A 24,021-nucleotide genomic window follows, 5' to 3' on the forward strand; every position below is an offset into this window, starting at 1 on the left:
GAATCAAGTTTTTCCTTAGGTAAATCATATTCATTGTTTGTGACTAAGAAATATAAATGAAGTTTGAAAGGATCATTAATAAGTATAGTAGTGGATCTCTTATATTTTTCAAAAATACAAGCTCCTAAAATACAATAGATTTCAGCATCGAAATTTCCTTTAAGAGTGCCTCTACTATTTTTATGTAAAAATGAGAGTTTTTGGTGTAAAAAATCACAATGTATGTCTGAAAGTGACACCAACCATTCAATGCCTAATATTAATTCATAGTCATGTATAGTGCATAATATTTGTTGATACATATATAACTACTATGTAATTGATTTTTATTAGCAACAAATACTGAAAAAGTAGATGTCTTAATCAATTTGTCTTTAATACGAGGAAGTCATTTATAATTTATGAAATTATGTGTACTTCCTAAATCTATTAGTATTTCAACATTTACTTTTCCTATTTTTCTAGGAAGACAAAGAGTTCTATACGATTATGGACCATTGATGACATTCAATGATATTTCTGATAATTCATCAACATCTTCAGCTAGTGGATCATCTAATTCAGGTTGTGATTCATCTATAAGTTTAGAGCTTTTCAGCATATAAAATTCCCCTTTACATTTATGGGTAGAATTAATTTTTTAGTACAGTAATAACACTCGTTTTTTTGCTCTTTCTTCTGCCATAAACTTGAGATCCAATCTTTTGTAATTTTTTCTACAATTATTATTATCTATTGAAATTTTGTTGGCTTAAGAGTATGTAATAAAAAGAGGTCCATTATTATGTAGATAGGCTTTTAAAGAACTATATGTTGCTTTTTGAACTCTAACCATTGTCATAGCATCGTTCAATGAATTTGGATTTAAAAGTCAAACATAATTTCTTTTCTTATTCCACCTAAGTAAAATGTTTAGCATGTAATCATTTAGCATTCGGGGAAGACTATATGAAATCTTAATAAATTTATCGTTATGCTAATTAATTAAACCAACTAGTTTGAGATTCTTTAGTTCACACACAGAATTATCAAAAATTGTTTGTCCAAATTTTTTCTTGATTTCTATTTTAAAGAAATCCCATGTAATAACAAACTTTGCATTTAAATGATTTCGAAAATTTGTACACCATAATCTTGCCTTATCTTTCAAATGCAGACGAGCAATTCTTGACTAAATATCAAGAGAAGTATTTCGACTTAAAAAAACTATCATTGCCGTCGAATTTATGAAAGTCGATTATGGGAAAACTTTTGTGTATATAGTAAGGTCTATTATTTCTGTCCATTGGGTCATGCTCATACTTGTTGACATCATAGAATTCTGGTTGTTCTCAAGGATTGTGATGATGTCTTGAATCTCGATTTGGATTGACTTTAGAAACTTCACTGAGTTTTAATAATATTTGTTTCATCGTTTCATTGGTTTTTACTTGTTGTTCTGTTCATTTGAAATCAAATTTGAAATTTACTTCCTCAGTATGTTCAAGTATTTTGATTTGTTTATTTACTTTTTCGTTGAGCACGTTGACACGAACATATAATTCTTCCGTTTCTGTTTTTTATTCTTCCAGATCGTATCTTGATCTAGTTTCCACTATATTATTTGTCGAGTCTGCTTTTTATGAGAAGAAAAAAAATAGCCCAGCTTTGAATGAGGTCAAAGGGTCTTCTAGCTCTGATATCAATGTGACGATTATAAATGATGTATGGAGAATTAATAAGAAGGGGATGAGAATATAGAACAGTTAAAATAAAAAGAATGAATCAAGAAGATATAGGTGAGAAAATAAAAAGTGTAACTAAAATTAAACAATGTTCAAAACGGTGGATCAAAGCTATTTATATAATAATCTAACCCCTACTTAATAGAGATAAGTTTTATTTTAATTAAATGAATAATAATATTTTCACATACTTCAACATTTTAAATTTAGATCATTGTTTAGTTTTCTTTTTTCCATCTCTTCTTTAAGCAAAATAATATAATTCAATTTCATAAATAATATTTTATAATCTTTTTTAATAATAATAGTAAATTTATTTTTTTAAATTAATTAATTATAAATTTAATTAATATTATTCTAATTTATAAAATTCAATTTATTATTCTACAATAAAAATATAAACAATTTTTAACATATGAATCTCATATTACAAAATTTAATATATTTTATTAATTAAAAAATATATATATATAATTAAATATCAATATATATGATAATCAATAATCTTTTTAAAATTGTCAATCCATTCAAAAAATTTATTTAGAATATATAAAGTCTCATTATTATTTTATTATTATAATTAATAAATTTAAAATAAATTTCAATTATTTTAAAACTTAACATTTATTTTTAATATATTTGTTTTTATAATTTAAATATTTTTTAAAATTTACATCTAGGAATATTATAATTATAATTATAATTTTTTTATAAATTATTTAAGAAATGTCAAAACAATTTTATTTTACAAAAATATTAATATTAGTTTACTTAAATATTAATATTAATCATTTACTAACTTAAATATTTTTTTAAAACATTATAAATTAAAATAATAAATATTAATAAATGATTTAAAACATGTCATAATATAATTTTTAATTTTACTTGGTTTATTATTTGAATATATATTACACATTTATAATATTTTATAGATATATATAATTCAAAATTTTAATAGTCAAAAAGAAAAAAAAAAGTATTATTAATCTTTTACACCCGAAAAAACTTATTCAATAGTTTTGGTCCCAAATCTTTTACACTTTTCATTTTTTCACCTTTATCTTCTTGATTTCTTTTTTCTTCTTTCAACATGCTCTATCTTCTCATCCCTTCCTCTTCTTCTTCCAACCTGCTCTAATATCTTCTCATCCCTTCTTCTTTCAACCTGATCTGCTCTGTCTACTCGTTCCCATCTCATCAATTCTTCATTCTTCATTTACCAAAGGCAATTGTGACCAGCAGATTTAAAGAATGATGTCTGTTGAGAAATAAAAATAAAAATACTTACCAATAATCAAATTAAGGTGATAAAAGAATTTAAACTGAATCGATATATATAGTTACGCTTGCTAGATGTCAGATTAAAGTATCTATTCTCATTAGACATTTGTTCCTACAAAAGTAAAATTCACAAATATTTCTCAAATTAGTAAAAATCAAACCTGAAATATATATATTAATTAGTGATGGGTACCTTCTTTAGTGATCCACCCCCTTCTTCTGTGAACCACCCTTGAGAATAATTTATATAAACAATCATAGATATAGATGTCAACTGTAGCACTTGTGCTTATATTGATTTTTACTCCTCCCACTACTTCTTGGATTTCCTTTCCGCACAAAAACATTTCTGTTTGAGGTTTCTGTCTGAGGTTGTTTTAACATGTAGATAGGAGGAATGGTTCTTATATATATTGAAGGATGAAAATATAGGGTAAAAGGCGGCGGTAGGGAAACTAATTTGAGACTAGGGTTTCTCTTAGGCTCCTGTTTCATTTTATTAAAATATCCTTACATAATTTATAATTAGTTAAAATTGATCCCAGACTTATAATATAACATATTGGTCCTAATTGTTTTGACCCGGAGCTTCTCTTGGGTTTGGACAATTTTTATTATTATTATTTTAAATCATATTTTTTTACATTATTTTATTATGGTGTTAATTCATATGAAATGTTTAAAATATTTTATAATTATGTATATATTAACAAATTTAATAATATTTATAGTTAAACTTTATACTTATATTTCTAGACCGAATTGTTTAATTCAATTTAGCTTCAACCTTAACTTGTACGTGCAAAACTTAAACACAGCATATAATTTCATTCTATATAAAAAAAAATACTTTCATTTTAATTTTTATAATGGATAAGACAACTATCAAATATTTTCAATACAGATTGATATCTAGATTTAACGAGAAAATAGAAATTATTAATAAATTTTAAATAATTATTTTTTAATATATAAATATATAATACTTAATAAAAAAATATATCATATTTTTTTTTAAATAAAAGCGGTTTAATATTATTAAAATAAAGTCTGTTTATTTTTAAAAAATATTGAGGGGTGATTATTAGGGAAATTTGACGAAATGACACTAAAAATGCATTTATTTGTATTCGTGGTCACCCCCAAAAATTTATTGCTTTGTTGACCACTTTATTTTTTTTTACGAAAATACTCTCGTCGCGTAACTCGAAGTGGAAAAGTTTGAAAAGTCCAGAATACCCTTACTATTTAATATAATTTCGACATCTTTTTTTCATTTCTCTTCTTTTCTTCTCTCTCTTCCCGCTCTTCTCCTCATCCTTCTCTCTAACCCTAAACGGCGGCGGCGATCATCGACGACGGACACCACAATGAGAACGACGAACACGAGCACTGTGGCAACCGGTACGTTTGTTGTTTATTGTTTATTTAAATGAATGGGACATCCAGTTCTGATTCTGATTCGACTCTAAATCACCACCACCATGATGCTCTAATTTGGTTCTGTTTCGCAAAGAGCATTCCCGTTTCGCGAAGGCCTTCCCGTTACGCGAAGGTTTCCCATTAGAGCTGATATTTAGACATCATGGTATTAGATGAACATTTCATTATCAAAATACTTGACAATCTTCCTCTTAATGCGACTGTTCCTCTTCTCTACGCTGAAATTACAATTTATAGTACTTTAAGGTACTTTGGTTTGGATAAGCGAGGAACCAATTTAATTAGGCGTGGTGGGTCTTGTTGGAGCGCCTGAAAAGCCTCTTGATTTACATTCGTTCTCGTTAATCATGGATAAGTTGGTAAGATATATTTGATTATTTGGTTTGGTTATTGTTGAATTTGGATGATTATTGTGCATGAAGGAAGATAGTTGCTAGGAGTAATATTGGGGGAATAAAGGAGATTTAAGAGATGATTGATTTTGTTGCGAAACATAGTATACTGCATATATTGAGGTTGTTTCAATTGATGATGTGAACATTGCGATGGAGCAATTGGTGAAGACGGATGTGAGATACCGTTTTGTAATTGATATCGCTAACACTCTGAAAAATAAGTCCTAATTGTTCTTCATTAATTTAAGGATGATGAAGAATTAATTAATAAATGTGTATGTTGATGTGTTCTTATTATGTATGTTGATTATGTATGTTCTTATTATGTGTGTTGTTGGTAGTTTGGATTTGTTCAACTTTTGGGTAAGGCAAGGTAACTTACTATGTAATAATTAATTGAAGCATGTATTATAATAATATCAACTTATAATATCACAAAGTTGTTCATCTTTTTATAAGGTATACTACCAATACAATAACATACTTTTGTCTAACAATTGAAATTAATCAAATAGAAGAACATATATTTGTATATATAAATCTGCAACTTTTATGTGTAATGGATGGATCTGTTCACAAATACATAGTTATATATCAATCAATCAATCAGCATAGACACTTTGCCCAACGGAACCATGGAGATATTCTTCCTGGCAATCCATAATAAAGTTCAAGTTCATCTCTTCTTCTTCTTCTTGATGAGTTTTCTTCTTGATCAAAAGGCGGATATGTAGATAACATAGGTTGTGATATCTAGATTGTAGTCTTTATTCATCTTAATCTGTGTTTTGTAATGTGATTTGACTGTCACCATTCAGAAACTTTTGGGTCTTTTGTTTGTCATCTTACAATCAAAACTAGGGTTTTTCTAGTTTTGATTATTGACCCCTCCCACTTTTGGGGGCTTTTTAATGAAATGGTGTTAAACCGTTTCCCCCAAAAAAAAAATAAGTGGCTCAGTGGCTGCCAATGCATTGCTTCCATCAGTGTCGTAAATGTCACGAACACCTTTGCTATCACAAATATATACAACAACACCTTTATCCAACCTGGATCGAATTCAACTTACCCATCAGAAACAACAGATTGTAAGAGTAAAAATTAAAATAAAAACTGCCCTTAAAGCTTGCCAAATTTTTACAATCTCGATTCCTTCTGGAAAAATACCACCACTATAGCATCAACATAAGTCTTTCTTTTAGCGTTAAGCACCTAAGGAAATTTTAGTTGGAATCTAGTGGAAAAGAAACATCCCCTATTATCTCGAAGGTCCAGGACAAAAGTATCAATGTTGTTCCTTATTAGTGCTTCAAGTGCTTCCTTCACAGCAACTACATGGGGAATGAACAAAAATTTTAAATACACTTTTTGACAAAAATATGTTAAAGAGAAAGGTTTTCTGTACCCGAAGCATTCTTTTCAAAACCATGAGTGATCTTGATTCCTTTCCAAATGAAGTTATGATTAACTATAAATAATAAAAAATCTAAACCATTAGCGAAATATGAAGTCCTTAGCGAAACGTGAAGCGAAAAGTGAATCTTCCCTGAAACGGAACTCATATGATCATCGACAAGATTATCTGCAAATATCATCATTGATAATGAAAAACAATATGAACAATAAAATGGATAAAATATGAACCAATATGAACAATAAGATGGACAAAATATGAACCAATATGAACAATAAGAACAACCTCATGGTTTAGGGTTTGAATATAAAGATAATGGAAAATAAGAACATAAATCGATCCGTATGATGAATACATGATATTAGAACGTGGGTTTTGGTATCGATCTCTACGACGTATTCGTTTAGGGTTCTGTCGCCGTCGTCGTCGTTGTCGTCATCTAAGAGAGAGAAAGTAAAATAACGAAATGAAAAAAATTGAGTATTTATATAAAGAACTTTTCTATTTCGCGTTACGTGATGAGGGTATTTTCGTCAAAAAAAAGTGGTCACTAGAGTAATAAAAATTATGGGATGACCACATATGCAAATAAGGGTATCTTTAGGGTCATTTCGTCAAATTTCCTGATTATTAGGATTTCAAGAATGTTTTTTTTTTGATAAAAATAAATTTAAATGATATTAATATTTAATTATAAAATAAATTTATTTATTTATTATTAGTATTTTGATTAAATGATTGAGTAATTAATAAAGGATAATATATGAAATTAAATAATAATGTTAGAATTTGTTTTAAAAATCCAACCTACAATCATTTTATTATATTTGATTAGAGATTGATCATGAATCAAAATTTTTAAAATAATTTATTATTTAAATTTATATTTTTACAAAATAAAAATTAGAGTACTAAATATTAAATTTTGAACAATACAAAATAAACCTCATAAAAATACATACATAATAATAATAAATAAATCTTGTACACTCAAAATCTTTTATTTATATAATAACTTATAAGTATTATTGTATTAACACAAAATAATATATTTAAAAATCATAAATTGTATAGATATAACAAAAATAAATTACTACTTTGATAGTTTAAGTAGCAAGAATAATTTTTAAAAGATCAAATATTCTCATTTACAACATCTTAAATAAAGTATATGTCATAACTATGGAGAAATATTAGATTACTAGGTTAAAAAAAAAATTACAACTTAAACATATTGAGTTAAAAAAAATCTAGTTTTTATTTTGTCTCTTAAATACTAATTTTTGCCACTTAAGCATCTATTGAGTTTAAATAATAATAATAATGATAATTTTATAAATTTAAAAACAAAATTATTAAAATTATTCAAGTAATTTAATCATAATAAATTTTAATTAATAAATTATTATACTTTATTTTAATTTAACATACACTCTATTAGTATGAAAGGTTGACAATTCAGTCATGGATATAACTTATTCAAAAATTAGATCTATATGTTATAAAAAGAAATACCTAAAAAAAATTAAGTTAGGCTAATTTTTGTACAAAAATTATTTATTATTTATTATCTTAAAATCAATAATCTCATAATCTATAAAAAAAAAAATAAAAGTGAAATAAAATAGTTTCATGTTATTTATATAATTTTAAAATCTATTGATTTCAAAATTATATTCTAATAATTAAAATTACATTAAAAAATACTTTATATATCTTTTATAATAAATAAAGAATATCCCAAAATTACTCATATATATATATATATATATATCAACCTTTAATATAATCTAATTAGGGATTAACAATTAACATAATCTAAGTTGAGATTATATATATATATATATATATATATATATATATATATATATAAAAGCTGGATTATATGAATATATAAAAAAATATATATAAAAGAAGTGGAATTATATGAATATATAACAAAAAGAAAAGTTAGACATTATTGTGATATTGTTTATATATATATATATATATATATATATATATATATATATTGAGTAAGATTTTTACAATAATGGTGATTTTTTAAAAAAAAATTAATTAATAATTAGATGAGTGATAGAGTGAGGGAATTTAGTGAGGGAATTTGGTGAGTGAATGACATCGCATCACCTTCATTGGTTGGAAAATGTAAAAGTAGGAGGAAAGAGAGAAAAGAGAGAAATTATTTGATTTTTTCAGCGAATAAAATTATGCCACGTCATTCCCTCACCAAATTTCCTCACCAAATTCCCTCACCTAATTATTTCTCTAATAATTAATACATGTATAATATATAACTATATCATTGTTTTAGTTTTTTTTTTAAAGTAAATACTTTTGAAAATAAAATTTTAATAGTAAAATAACTACCTATATCTTATTTTTCATCAACAAATAAAATGTTTATAATATAATTATTTATATGGGTCTTTTATATTCACTAACAATTTAATTATTTTTTACATTTTTATAAAATAATATCATATTTTAACATTATAATTAATAGATAAATTAATTTAATATAAAAATATAAAATACTTTAAAATTACAATTAATAAAAATTATTTAATTTAATTGGTTAGTATTATTTTAATATATATAATAAGAGTTGAAGAGTTCAAATTTTAAAAATATATTTAGAAATTAATTTTTTTTTAAATACCTACACAAACAAATGTGTGTCTATATATATAAAAGTTGTTAAAACTCACTTTTAACAATTAAAAAGAAATGTTGACTAAGATTGGTGAGTGGTTTGTCGAGGGATAAAGTCATATTAAAAAGTGTGAGTCACAAGATTAGGGGTCAATGAGTGGTTTGCCGAGGGAATAAAGAGTCATATGAAAAAGTGTGAGTCACAAGATGATGGTCAATTGGAAGGTTAGTGGTTGAGTTTGACGAGATACAAGAGGTGTGTCATCAATTGAGGTCGACTAAGATTGGTAGGTGGTTTGCCAAAGGGATAACAAATGCATATAAAAAAAGTGTGAGTCACAAGATGAGGGTCAATTGAGGGTTAAGTTGGTGCCGAAAGGATAAACTATATGTTAATATTAAGTTTAAGATGAAAATTAATTTTATCTAAAATATTTAAAAATAAATAATTTTTTTATATATTTTCTTATCCGTGCAAATGCATGAAATTCATGCTAATAATAAATAAATCTTGTACTCTCGAAATCTTCGTTTATATAAGAAAAATAAACTTCCTATTAACGCAAAATAATATAATCATATATTGCATAGATATAACCTAATTACAATAACAATTTATATAATTAATAACATAAAATTAACATTAGCTAAAACATATTGAGCTAAAATAAATAACCACTAACTTTTACCACTTAAACACCTATTGAGTTAAAAAAAACAATATAATAATGTTAATTTTCTAAATTTAATAACAAAAATTAAATAACTGCAATCAAATAAAAGCCTAGTTAACTAAATCAGTAGACAAGAAAAAAATCCTAACACTGTATGATGATTTAGAAACAGATAAAGTTTATACTTACATTGATGATAAAAAAAAATAGTTGATAATTCTATTTAAAGTTTATAAATGTTTTTCACGAGAATTTCATATATTAATTTATTTTTCATTTTTACCCTTTACACAATTTAAAGGATTATTTCTATTTTTTATTTACATCAATAATTTTCTTTGTAAGAGACCTGAATATCATCCTACTATCCACTTCAATGAAAATGAGTAGGTTTCTTTAATTAGATTACCCATTTAGTTTCCGAAAGAAAAAGAAAAGCATTCAAATAGTGGGCCACTTTTGATAGATAATCTTTACATAGGATTAGGTCAATCTATGCAATTGCTGAAATCCTCTAGCATAATGGAAGAACCAAGAAGATGTTGACCTTTGTGTAGGTTTTTTTCAAATGATCATTATCCATATCTATTTCTACTAATAAGTTTAAGAGTAATGGGTTTTGTTTATTATTTGGAACTCAAACTAAATTTTGAATCATAAAAGGCAATTGAGAAATATATTAATATAGAGATAAAACCGTTATCTTTGAAATTAGTACTTCCTTATTAACACTCGGCACATTTTATTTGGAGAGTAGCTAATTTATATCTTTTTCAAGAAATTAGAAAAGAAAATTTTTCAAAAATATTTTAGAGTTCGGTGCTTAGTTACACGTGAAAAAAGGAATCAACGCTATATCTCATGTGCCTGTCTATAAAAGGTGTCTACTTCTGATATTTTATTTAAAACATGACAAATCAAAGGAATAATTTAATACCTAGACATACATCCATGGTAAAAGCATATTTTTAGTCAATGACTAAGGAACATATCCATTTTGTTCCTAAATATATATCTAAGTGAAACATAATACATAACTAGAATAGGTAAAAATAAACGCGAAGTTATACTGACTGTGAGAGAGGGTAAAAAGTGGTTTAAACCTAAAATCATTCAAAAAAAATAAATATTAGCACATAATATGGTCAAATGAAATATGAAAATCATGTAAGAGAAGTTTCGGGTAAATATGTTGGCTCCTAAACTAGAAAAAAAAAGGAATGAGGTAGAGGGGTCACAAGGTTCGTATACCCGACCTTTCATTTTGTTTCTTTTCTTTTTCTTGCGCTAAGGTTCGCGCCAAGCCAAGCCAAGAGTTCAAAACACATGATAAAACATTTTTTTTCCTTCTGTTCTGCATTAGGTTCATTTTTCGGCCTAGGACATGAACCATCCAAAAACCCTAATTTAATTTTAGCTTTAAGGGCTAACCTAATTGATTTGCACCAGCTGAAGTAGTTGAATCTTGTTAGGAGTTTTGAGTAGAGAATGGTGTTCGGATTATCAACACTATGGAGCATCAAAGGATCAATATTGTACTTCCTTTCTTAGTTTGCTCACACTGTTCCGCTTCCAGTTGCGCCTTCTCCTAAAGTTTCTCTTCCAGCCATGGTGAGTTTAGTTGTCAATTAAAATTTTTCACCAACATGCTATGATACCATGTTAAACAATCAACAGAAATGGAGAATAGTTGAAATCTTTAGAGATTAGGTTTTAAGAGATTAGAAGAATAGTTGAGAGCTTTAGAGATTATGTTTTGAGAGATTAGAAAACTCACGTTGGCTCTTTGAGAGCTTTCTCATTATAAATACTAACAAAATAAACAAACAAGTCCCTCAAGTTATGAGGTAAATACAAAATGAGGATGATAAAAACAATAATAATAAAACGGTAATAATTCCGACACGCTACATAATAATCAACAATATATAAACTTTAAAATAATAAAATCAAACTATTATAATTAAATTTCATAAATAATATTTTATACATTTTTTAATAATATATAGTTGATGCAATGGTCCGTTCTTGGATCATGAATTCAATATCAAGTGAGATACAAGAAAATTTCCAAGAAACTGAAACAACTCAAGAGCTATGGACTGAGATCAAAGGGTGTTATGAAAAGAAAAACGGTCCTAGAAGATTTGGAGTAAAAAAGGAAATCACAAATATGAAACAGGGTTCTCTAACTCTATAAAGGTATTACTCCAAGATCAAACTTTTATAGGATGAGTCAAAAGGGTTAAAATCAACATTCTACTGTCAAGATAAAAAATGTAGAGAGAGTACTGTTCAAAATGATGAAGATGACAAATTACTTCAATTTTTGATGGGACTCAATGATCATTATGAGCACATCATTGATCAAATCTTTGTTGCTGATCCATCTCCTACAGTTTATAAAGTTGAATGTTGAGATGAAACGAGAAATTGATGAAAATAAAATAGAGAGTTTCAATGCTCTCCACATTAGAAATGAAGAGAATACAAGTCGTCATGATTTTGATAAAAGTGTATCTCTTGCTGTTGAAAAAATAATGACTACTAATAAAGTATGGAACAATAAGGTTGGAGCAGACAAAGGAAAAACTTCTCAAAATCCTTATAAAAATACAGTTTGCAAACATTGTGGATTGAAGGGCATATTCAAGAATGTTGTTTCAAACTTATTGGCTATCCAGAATGGTTTAAGCAATGAAAAGAGCAAAGGAAGAAAACATTTGTGAATGTTGTCAACACTCCGTATGATGTCAACAACAACCCCGACAGTGTAACTACTGATGATTTTAAACTGTTTTGAGCTTTTATGAAAAATATGAAAGAAAATGAGAAAAACAACTTAGAATTTCAAGCATGTAAATATTCTGACATTACATTGAATTTTAGTATGAATCTCATGTTAATAATTTTAGTATAACTTGGATTATTGATTCTAGAGTTAGTGCTCATATTTGCAATAATAGAAAACTTATAAATAATATTCATTTAGAAACTTCTATTAATGCAAATTAAAAACTTTCATTTTGTAAACTTTGTAATGAAGTCTATGACTAGTACTGAACCTAACCGAAACACCTAAATATCTCAACCGAACTAACTCATAATTTTCTTAACCGAACCGGTTAATTTCAACAAACATTGTCACTTTGGTGATTATTTGTATCAATCAATACAATCCAAATAATGAACAATAATATCATTAATTTGAATTTAAATGTTATATTATTGTATAATCCAAATCAATAATATATGATTTTCCAAAGAAGCATATAATTTATTTTATTATAAAAAATAAAATTATACCGTAGGAAAATCTTACTCTTGAATTTGAAATTTATAATATCTTATATTAATTAAATTAAATAATAAATCTTCGAGATTTATTTGACCAAATTTTAAATATTAGCCTAAATCCAATTATTAATTAATTTATTAATAATCATTAACCTTAATCTTTTAATCCTAAAATAAAGGATATAATTAAAATTTTATTATATATATATAACCTCTTAAACATTATTAATTACTTAATTCTCTTTTTATTTATAATATATATTATATATTATTTAATCTCTTAACAACAAATATCAATCGTCAATTTAAAACGGTCAATTTAAAACAGAGAATTTCTCCTTTCAACGAGAAAATCTAAATTAAAACAGAGAATTTCTCCCTTTAACGAGAAAATCTAAACCAATATCAACCGTCAATTTAAAACGGATAATTCCTCCTTTACGAGAAAATCTAAACTTTAAAACAGAGAATTTCTCCCTTTAACGAGCAAATCTAAACCAATATTAACCGTCAATTTAAAACGGATAATTCCTCCTTTAACGAGAAAATCTAAACTTTAAAACAGAGAATTTCTCCCTTTAACGAGCAAATCTAACCCAATATTAACCGTAAATTTAAAATGGATAATTCTTCCTTTAACTATAAAATCTAAACAAGAATCTAATTATCCATAAATCTAGTAAACCTTATTAAATAATATCATAAATCTTTATATTATGTAATTAGTTATTCCATATTATTGGAAAAATCAATATATCCATATATTTCGAAATCATTGAAAAGAGAAAATTCAAAATATTCATTTAATCTTAATGGTCCCTTAATTTATTAACACATATATTCGATTATCAAAATCAATATATTTATTAATCCAAAAAAAACATATTTTTAAATAATATATAAATAAATTCATGCATATATATTCTTGAAATATACATAAATCTAGAAATCTTATATCTTAATGATAATTGCTTAACCTTAATTTATCCTCAAGTCAGTCTTGATGATATGTATAACTGTTTATCTTTAAATGTAAAATCTTTATATTATCACACTTTGATAACATGTTTTTAAATAATTTATAAATAATTCAAGCATATATATATATAATCTGAATAACATACATGCTTTGAAATTATCTATCCCTGAAACTAGGGATCTTATCTTAATAATATAATAATATAATAACTAGTCAAAATAGATAATTATAATATATCTTAAATCTATGTCAATCTTAACATAATCGTTCCTCTTTAACGAGACTCACCAAGAGAATCTTAAATATCCATATATAGGAACTTAATTGATAGAATCTAAATATCCATATATAGGAACTTAACCGATGAGAGAATCTTAATATTCATAAATCTATGATAAATCTTTATATCTTTATACCAAATTTATTTCAAATTATCACAAATTAATATATATATATATATATATATATATATATTCCTAATAACATGCTTTAAATATTAATTGCATGCATATAAATTGATATAAATTGCATGCATATATATCGATATAATTTTCTCACATAATTAAATTAGATTAAATTAGGATGACTCTATACCAATTGTTATAATTATCTTAATTAGATCCTAATTTAATGTGTCAGAAATTAAAATCTGAATGCGGCGGAAGCGTACCTTAATTAATCGCATGAATCTTCTTTTTCTTTGAAATAGAAAAAGTCTTTAATCTCTCTTCTTCTTTAGACTTTTTTTATGTGGAATGATTCTTCCATTTGATGAGTAAGTCAATAGGTTTCTCTCTCTGTTGATGGGGATGCAAAGTAGAATTGACGTTACTTCAAATGGGGACCATTACTGTTACATATAACCAACAATAAGTTAGTTATTATAGTTTGACAATTTCTAATTTAGCCCCTTCATAAAATTAGAAATGTCACTTAGGTATCCTCACTTTATATTCATGACAAATATACCCATAAGCCATAAACTTAATTTCACATTAGATCACATTATTTTGGCTTATATTAAATATGACATATGCACAATTATTTATTATACAAGTGACCCTAAAAATTCCAACATTTCAAGCATGTAAATATTCTGACATTACATTGAATTTTAGTATGAATCTCATGTTAATAATTTTAGTATAACTTAGATTATTGATTCTAAAGTTAGTGCTCATATTTGTAATAATAGAAAACTTATAAATAATATTCATTTAGAAACTTCTATTAATGCAAATGAAAAACTTTCATTTTGTAAACTTTGTAATGAAGTCTATGACTAGTACTGAACCTAACCGAAACACCTTTTCACGTATCAAATTTACCGTAGGATCTAACTAACGAGCACCTTTTCACGTATCAAATTCACCGTAGGATCCAACTAACGAGGTAAGAGAAACCCTAAGGTCCATCTGAACCAAACCTGGAAGCACAGAGAAGAGGAGAAGTTACACAGTATGATCAATCGAAGCAAAAGTGAGACGGTGATGGCAGGCACAGATCTCCCCGGTGGAAGATTTTCATGCAAAAAGAGAAAATAGCGATCATCTTGAGAGAGAAGAAAACGTCCGACAAAAACGTTTCTAAAAAAAAATCGAAAACATCAGGAAAATGAATTCAGAACGTTTTCTCCCAATATGTGCACTTTTGGATATTTTTTCTCAAAAATTGTATTTTATGGACGTTTTTTTCTTGAAAATGTGCAAGAGAAAATACATACAAATAATAATAACAATAATAATAAAAAAAAATTATTTTAATTCTCTCAAAATCTTCGTTTATATAATAAAAATAAACTTTAAACTGTTAACACAAAATAATATATTCAAAAACCATAAATTTCATATGTATAACATAATTACAATAACAATTTATATATATGAATAACAAAAAAAAATTAAATAAAGTTTAAATGACAACTCACCTTACAAATACAATAAGTAATAGGTAGTTTAAAATAATAATAATAATATGTAGAGAGTAGGATTTACACAAGGTTGTACTTTTTAAAAATAATAATAATTATATTAGTTGTTAATAGGTCTGTGACATTACTTTTTAGATTATTGATTGCATTCTCTCCATTTATATATTATTTTCTATTGCATTTATTTTAAGTTTATCACAATTAATTTTAAGTCTATTTTAACTCTAATATTTTAATATATTCTAAAAAGTATGATATTCAAAAACAAAAATCATAAATTTGATTACTACTAAAATAATGTATTAAATTAGAGTGTATAATTTTATTTTATTAATTTAGAAACTAACCATTATGACATCACTTCAACTTGAGGCGACGTTGTAAATAAAATCGAGCTCATCATATTTATTCCATTAAACACTAATTTTTATTACTTAAGCACATGTTGAGTTGAAAATATAAATATTCCTATTAATTTTTTAAAAACAAGATAGTGAAATAATTTTATTAGAATAAACTTTGACCAATAAATTAATATAAAATTTTATATTCTATTTTAATTTAAAATATACTATATTATATAATATAAAGGGTTGAAAATCCAGTTAGGAGAATAACTTATTCAAATGTTTACATCATCTTCTAACCTAATAAAAATAAGAGATATATACTAACTCTAAAATCCTGGGTTTTGGGAGACATACGCTCTTGGTTAAATAGTTAAGTTTAATGCTTTAAAAAAAATAAAAAATAAAGTTATAAGATTATGCAAATTTTCTGTACAAAAATTATTTATTATTTTAAAATAAATAAAATTATTTTAATCATTAATTTATTTCCAGATTATATCTTTATTATTAACTTCTAATAATTTAATCTATAAAATGTAAAAACAAATAGTTGCATGTTATTTATATTATTTTAAAGTTTAGTTTAAAAATTACATTATAAAAATTAAAATTACACTAAAAAACACTTTAATATTTTTTTTTATAATAAATGAATTAGAATATCACTAAATTACTCATATATATATATTAACGATTTCTTGAGCAGGTTGTTTTTTTGGAGCAACCGGAAGGCTATGTGATGAAAGGATAAGAAGGAAATGTATTAAAGTTAAAGAGGGATTTGTACGGTCCTAAACAAGCGTCTCGAGCATGATATAATCAGACTGATACTTATTTTCGTGAGAAAGAATTTGAAAGATGTCCACATTAGTATTACATTTATGTGAAAATGGATAAAAATGAAGATTATTTGTTCGTTTGCCTCTATGTGGATGATCTTATTTTCATAGGAAATAATCCAAGACTCTTTGAAAATTTCAAAAATGATATGGCCCGAGAATTTAAGATGATAAATATTGGTTTAATGTCATTTTATCTCTGATTAAAAGTGCGTCAATCGAATGATGTAAGTTTTATTGGGAAACAAACATATGTGAAGGAAGTTCTGAATAGATTCAATATGTCAAATAGCAAACCAGTGACTACCCCTATGGAGGTTAGAGCTAAATTGAGCAAAACGAAAAGGGAGAAAATGTGGATTCAACATTATTCAAAAGTCTCGTTGGATGTCTAAGGTATTTGACATGTACTCGACCGAATATTCTTTTTAGTGTGTGAATTATTAGTTGATTCATGGAGGTTCCCACGAAGGAGCACATGAAGGCGGCAAAGAGGATTTTGAGATATTTGAAAAGTACTATTGATTTTGGACTGTTTTATTCATCGTCCAAGGAATTTCAATTTGTTGAATATTCCGATAGTGATTTTTCCGGATATATAGATGATCAGAAGAGCGGAATTGGATTTGTGATGCAGCGTGCGTGGCTAGGATGAACCTTTATCAAGATTCGTTGATTCTTACGAATACCGAAAGTTGATAGATATTGAGGAAACCTCGTTTTCTGATTAATAATCTTCCCATAACAAAGTGTTTTAAGATTCTTTAAATACTCAAACCCTAGCTTGCAAAAGAAATAAACAACTTTTAATAAATTGCAAAAAACACCCGAAACTAATAAAAATGCGATTTTGAGCCCCTAAACGTCGTCAGATGGCCTTAAACCATCATACCTCATGGCAAAACCATGACTTCTTCACAGCACCACATTTCCGCCCGAAAAACACTAGGCAATCGTCGAAATCTAACACTTGCGAGATATTTTTGGATGCTGCAACTTTCGCATAAACGCCTCTTCGACTCGCACTGCATCATTCCCCCTAGGGTAGAAAAGATTCGTCCTCGAATCTGGAACCGCATCATCCTCATCAGAAGAAGACTCACCCACAAAAGGAACAAGATGCTTCACATTGAACACATCAGAGGTACGCACATGGCTGGGAAGGCGTAAACGATAAGCATTGGGGTTGATCTTCTCCACAATCTCAACAGGATCAATCTTCTTAGCAGCAAGCTTGTTATATTCATGAGCTGGAAAACGATCCTTAGTCAGAATAGCCCACACAAAGTCACAAACTTCAAAATCAACAGCACGCCTTCTCGAATCAGCCTTCTCCTTGTACTTGGCAGTAGCAGCAACCAAACGGTCATGAGTGGTCTGATGAACCTGAGCCAACTGACCAACAAAATCCGCAGCAGTGGAATGAGGACGCACCTTGCTGGGCAGCGCTAACAAATCAAGAGGAGCACGCGGAGACAGCCCGTAAATCACATGGAAAGGTCTGAAACCAGTGGAGCGATTAACAGCATGATTGTGAGCAAACTTCCCAATGAAAAGGCGAAGAGCCTGGTTCATCACACGCATAAAGGTGCTAGGAGCATTCGACAGACCAAACGGCATAACCAGCCACTCATATAAGTCCTCACGAGTCTTAAAGGCAGTCTTCCACTCATCACCCATGTGAATACGAATCTGATGGTATCCACTCTTGAGATCCAGTTTGCTAAACACAGAAGCACCACCCAACTGATTCAACAAGTCATCCAACCGGGGAATAGGAAACCGATAACGCACTGTAATCTTGTTGATAGCACGACTATTAATGCACATACGCCAAGACCCATCCTTTTTTGGGGTAAGAAGGACCGGGACAGCACAGGGACTAAGGCTCTCTCGAATGTGTCCCTTAGCCAGCAAGTCCTCCACCTGTCTACGCAACTCTTCATGTTCTTTGGGACTCATGCGGTAATGAGGACGGTTGGGTAGGGCAGCACCTGGAACCAAGTCAATGTGATGCTGGATATCACGCAAAGGAGGCAAGGCACAAGGCAGATTCTCAGGAAAAACATCTGCAAACTCCTGTAACAGCGGCTGCACTGGAATAGGCACCTCAGAACTAGCACCACAGGTAATCAGCGAACAAAATAGAGCAAACACCATGCCCGATTCGACCATGGCGGTCTGAAAAGGACCCCGAGACAACAAGGTGGTAGGGGGGACGCATGATGAGTGGGGGCAGCACCCTTCTTGGGCTGATTTGGCATCAACACAATCTTGGTACCATGAAATAAGAACGTGTAGGTATTAGCACGCCCATCATGTATAACAGAATGATCAAACTGCCAAGGGCGACCAAGTAAAAGGTGACAAGCATCCATAGGAACCACATCACAATATACAGCATCACGATAATGGGAACCAATGGAATAATTAACAAGTACGCGCTTGGAAACTGTAACATCCGTACCTTGACTCAGCCAGGACAGGCGATAAGGCTTGGGGTGAGGTTCAGTGGACAGACCCAGCTTCGAAACTGCAACCTCAGAAATCACATTCTCACAACTCCCAGCATCAATGATGAAGGTGCAAACTTTGCCACCGATGGTACAAGTGGAATGGAACAGATTATTGCGTAACCACTCGTTGTCAGGAGCACGAGGGGTTAAACATGATCGACGAATCACCAAAAGGGGGCCAACATCACCAGAAACATACTCATCCGCTGCCTCATCATCATAAACATCATACACTGGGGCTGAATCTGAAGGAAGAGCAGAGTCAAGATCATCCACCTCAGTAAAAAGACCACGATTGGTGGACTTTGGGTTACGACACTCTGCTTGGCGATGGCCAACTTCACCACAATTGAAACAACGCAAGCCACCGGGACGTCCCTGCGGAGGGGCTGTAGTGCTGCGAGGGGGGGCTGGGGTGGGATGGGCCGGCTGGGAAGAATAACCAATGCCACTAGTGGGGACAACCTGTTTTCCAAAGCTACTTGAACCGCGCCTGGCTAGCTGTTTCTCAGCCTGTGAAGCACGCTGATGTGCCTCAGAAACAGTCAAGGGATCAAACATATTCAAAATATCCTGCAACTGGAGGCGAAGGCCACCAATATAGCGAGAAACCAACTGGAGAGGGGACTCAGACAGGTCAACACGAGCCACAAAGGTGTAAAACTCAGTGGAATAGTCATCCACGGAACGAGAACCCTGACGAAGATTCTGGAACCGCTGGTACAGGTTACGTTCGTAATTATATGGTAGAAACGCAGCCCTAATATGCTTCCTGAATTTGTCCCAATTCGTGAGCTTTGCCTTACCATGACGAACACGTGTCTGTTTCAACTGCTGCCACCATGCTTGTGCACGACCATGTAAGCGGATCGTAACAAGGGGTACACGACGATCTGCAGGAACTTCCTTGAAATCCAGAATCTCTTCAACCTGAGAAAGCCAATCAATAAACTCTTCCGGTGGTAGACTACCATCGAACTTAGGGATGTCCACCCTGAAAGCCTGCTCCCAGCGATGATTGGGGCGTTCAGGGGATCGATTCCGAAGACCACCGAGAGGGTTTTCATCTGTCATCGTAACATCATCTTCAGGGTGGTGCATGTGCATAGATGCATCCATCCGTTGCGTCAACCATTCAACCTGCCGCCTCAAATCGTCGTTATCACGGCGAAACTCAGCGTTTTCACGTCGCAACTCAGCAAGGTCACCATCATCAGCACCAGGGGTAGGGTTGCGCGGCTGTCTTCGGGGCGGCATACCTCAGGGTCGACTGGAAACTGATACCAACTGATGCAGCGTGCGTGGCTAGGATGAACCTTTATCAAGATTCGTTGATTCTTACGAATACCGAAAGTTGATAGATATTGAGGAAACCTCGTTTTCTGATTAATAATCTTCCCATAACAAAGTGTTTTAAGATTCTTTAAATACTCAAACCCTAGCTTGCAAAAGAAATAAACAACTTTTAATAAATTGCAAAAAAACACCCGAAACTAATAAAAATGCGATTTTGAGCCCCTAAACGTCGTCAGATGGCCTTAAACCATCATACCTCATGGCAAAACCGTGACTTCTTCACAGCACCACATTTCCGCCCGAAAAACACTAGGCAATCGTCGAAATCTAACACTTGAGAGATATTTTTGGATGCTGCAACTTTCGCATAAACGCCTCTTCGACTCGCACTGCATCAATTTGTGATTTTTATGGGGTCTAATATAATCTCATGGAGTTCGAAGAACCAAACGATAGTCTCGCTATCCTCTTGTGAAGATGAATATGTCACGATGATAACATGCGCTTGTCACGCAATCTGGCTAAGAAAATGTTGAAGGAGATAGGTTTGTTAGAGAATGAAGTGACCACAATTTTTGTCGACAATAAGTCTGTTCAAGCTCTAGCAAAGAATCCTGTTTTTTATGATCGAAGTAAACACATCGATACACGCTATCAATTCATCCGAGAGAGTATTACAAAAAAAGATATTAGACTTGAATATGTGAAATATGTTGATCAAATTTTAGATATTTTTACGAAGCCTCTTGAAGTGGTGTTTTTCAACAGAATTAAGAGTATACTTGGAATCACCAAGAAAATTAATTTTATGGGGGATCGTTAAAAATATATTTAATTAAGAAATTAAAAATTCACCTGACAGTTTAAATGTCCTAGTTAATATTAGACATCATTATATTTTGTTTAATAAGTGTCTTAATTAGAATTAATTCTGACCGTTTAAGAGTTATGGAAGTTTTAAAAGTTTAAGATTTTTTTCCTAATATAAATTGAATAGACGCATTTGCAGAAAGAAGATGAACTAAAATAAAATCTCTTCCTTTTTCTTTTAATCTTATCTTGAGTTTGTGAGTGAATACGTCGACTGTCCACTAACGTTTCCAACAATCCCTTAATAGCAACTGAAGATTTTGACTCAAATCTTCACAACGACTAATTATTATGCAACCAATATTGTTTTTTCAAATAGCCAACAATCTTCAACAAAAACACAAATTTGCAACAACTTCTTCAATGGTGGTTAGGGTTTTCGTCATATCTTCACAAATAGATTAGGTTAAATTTTCTTAAAACATACTCTGATATCACTTGTTGAAAAAATATCTAATCTAAATATACGATAAAAGAAGATATAAAAATAAAATGTAAAGAATAATAAAGAACACAAAATAAAACGAGGTTCGGCCAACAAATGTCTACATCCTTGAGGAGTCGTCCATAGGGATGGCAATGGGGCGGTTCGGGGCGGAGAATGCATTTACCATCCCCGCCCCGTTTTAATTTTGGGGATTTTTTAATACCATCCTCGCCCCGTTCAGTTTTTTCCGGTTTCGGGGAATCCCGGCCGTGGGGCACCATTAATAATTTTTTTTAAAAAATAAATAAATATTATACAATAAAATTATATAAATAAATTTTTTTAATATAATATATATTGTAATATATTAAAATTCTATATTATTATAAAGAAACAACCTTATTACTCTTATAAATATAGTGAATAAATAAATATATTGGTAATTTAATATATTTAATTATGTTTATCTTGTTCGAGGCAGGGGACACAAATACCGTCCCGCCCCATCCCCGTTTGGTTTCGGGGAAAAACCGTCTCAAATGGGACAATTTTGTTTAGTTTTCGCGGGACGGTTTCAAATTGCCATCATTAGTCGTCCATTATATATGTTTTTCATGAAATAATGGTCCAAGTAACTCTATATTACTATGTCCATATGATAATTCATAAATTGGTCATATAATCATAAAAACTACTTACATGTACATTAAAAATGTCGCCCCACGTTGACCTCCATTCTATTCTTTGTGTTGAACTCGTCAAGGAAGTAGTCAAAATGTGGCTCATATTTCTGACCCACTTCATAATAAGGCCTTCACAAAATTCTGTAATTCATTTACAGAGTTAGAGCTAATGTCACAAACAATTATCATTTTTCCAATGTGCTCATTTGAATACTTCAACTAATAACTAATAGATTAAACCATAATAATACCAAGTGTATCTAGTGAAGCAAAGTGGAATTATTTTAATTCATTGCGTACCAGAACTTATTCTACTTATTTTTTTTATTCTACTTATTAACTCGTCAAGCTGTCAAATTTACTTACATACCTAAAAATTGTTTATGCGTATAAATTTCTATGTGTGTTTAAAATTATGAATTGAACCAGAGGTTGTTTGAAACATTGTTAACCCAGACAAACTTATTATTAAATTTTTATTTTTAATATATATATATATATATATATATATATAATTTAACTTATTTTATTATAAAATAAAAATGATATAAAATATTTTCAAATTATTACTTTTTATTTTCTAACAAGATTAAATTTTTTTATTTATAATTATTAAAATTAACTGATAATTTTATATCAAACATTTTTAAATAATAATTTTATTTTTAATAAGATTTTATTTTTCCAAACTAACTGATAATTTCAGTTAATTTTAAACACACATTGAAATCTTAGATGGATTTTAAATAAAAATACTTAAATTTAAATGAGATAAATGACAAATTTAAAACTCTTGTATAAAAGTTTTTTCAAGTTTAGAACTTTCCTAAATTTTTATCATTTAAAGAACTCAAGTTACACTATATTGTTATATTTAAAACTCTCCGTTAACGGTATTACAGTTAAATCCGTTAAATAAATTGTCATCTCATTTTATTTATTTAATTAGTGTAATTTTAATTACACCTCATTAATCATATAATTCTCACCTCCTCTTCCTCCCAAAATATATTTAGTTAACTGTTATTCGAGCAGCAAAACAAATTGCACTAAATTAACGATGCACGAGGTCAATCCCATCTGGGTTGGTTGGGATCAATTGAGATATCAACAAATTTCAACAATTAGAAAACCAGTATTAAATACTCTCCTCTCACGCTTAATATCCGGCGCAAAGGATATTAAGCGTGAGAGGAGTGAGCTGTAGAAGGAAGGAAGATGTGTAGATAGAAGGACACGAAAGAG

The sequence above is a fragment of the Impatiens glandulifera genome, chromosome 1 (genome assembly GCF_907164915.1).
Source record: "Impatiens glandulifera chromosome 1, dImpGla2.1, whole genome shotgun sequence".
Taxonomy (NCBI): domain Eukaryota; kingdom Viridiplantae; phylum Streptophyta; class Magnoliopsida; order Ericales; family Balsaminaceae; genus Impatiens; species Impatiens glandulifera.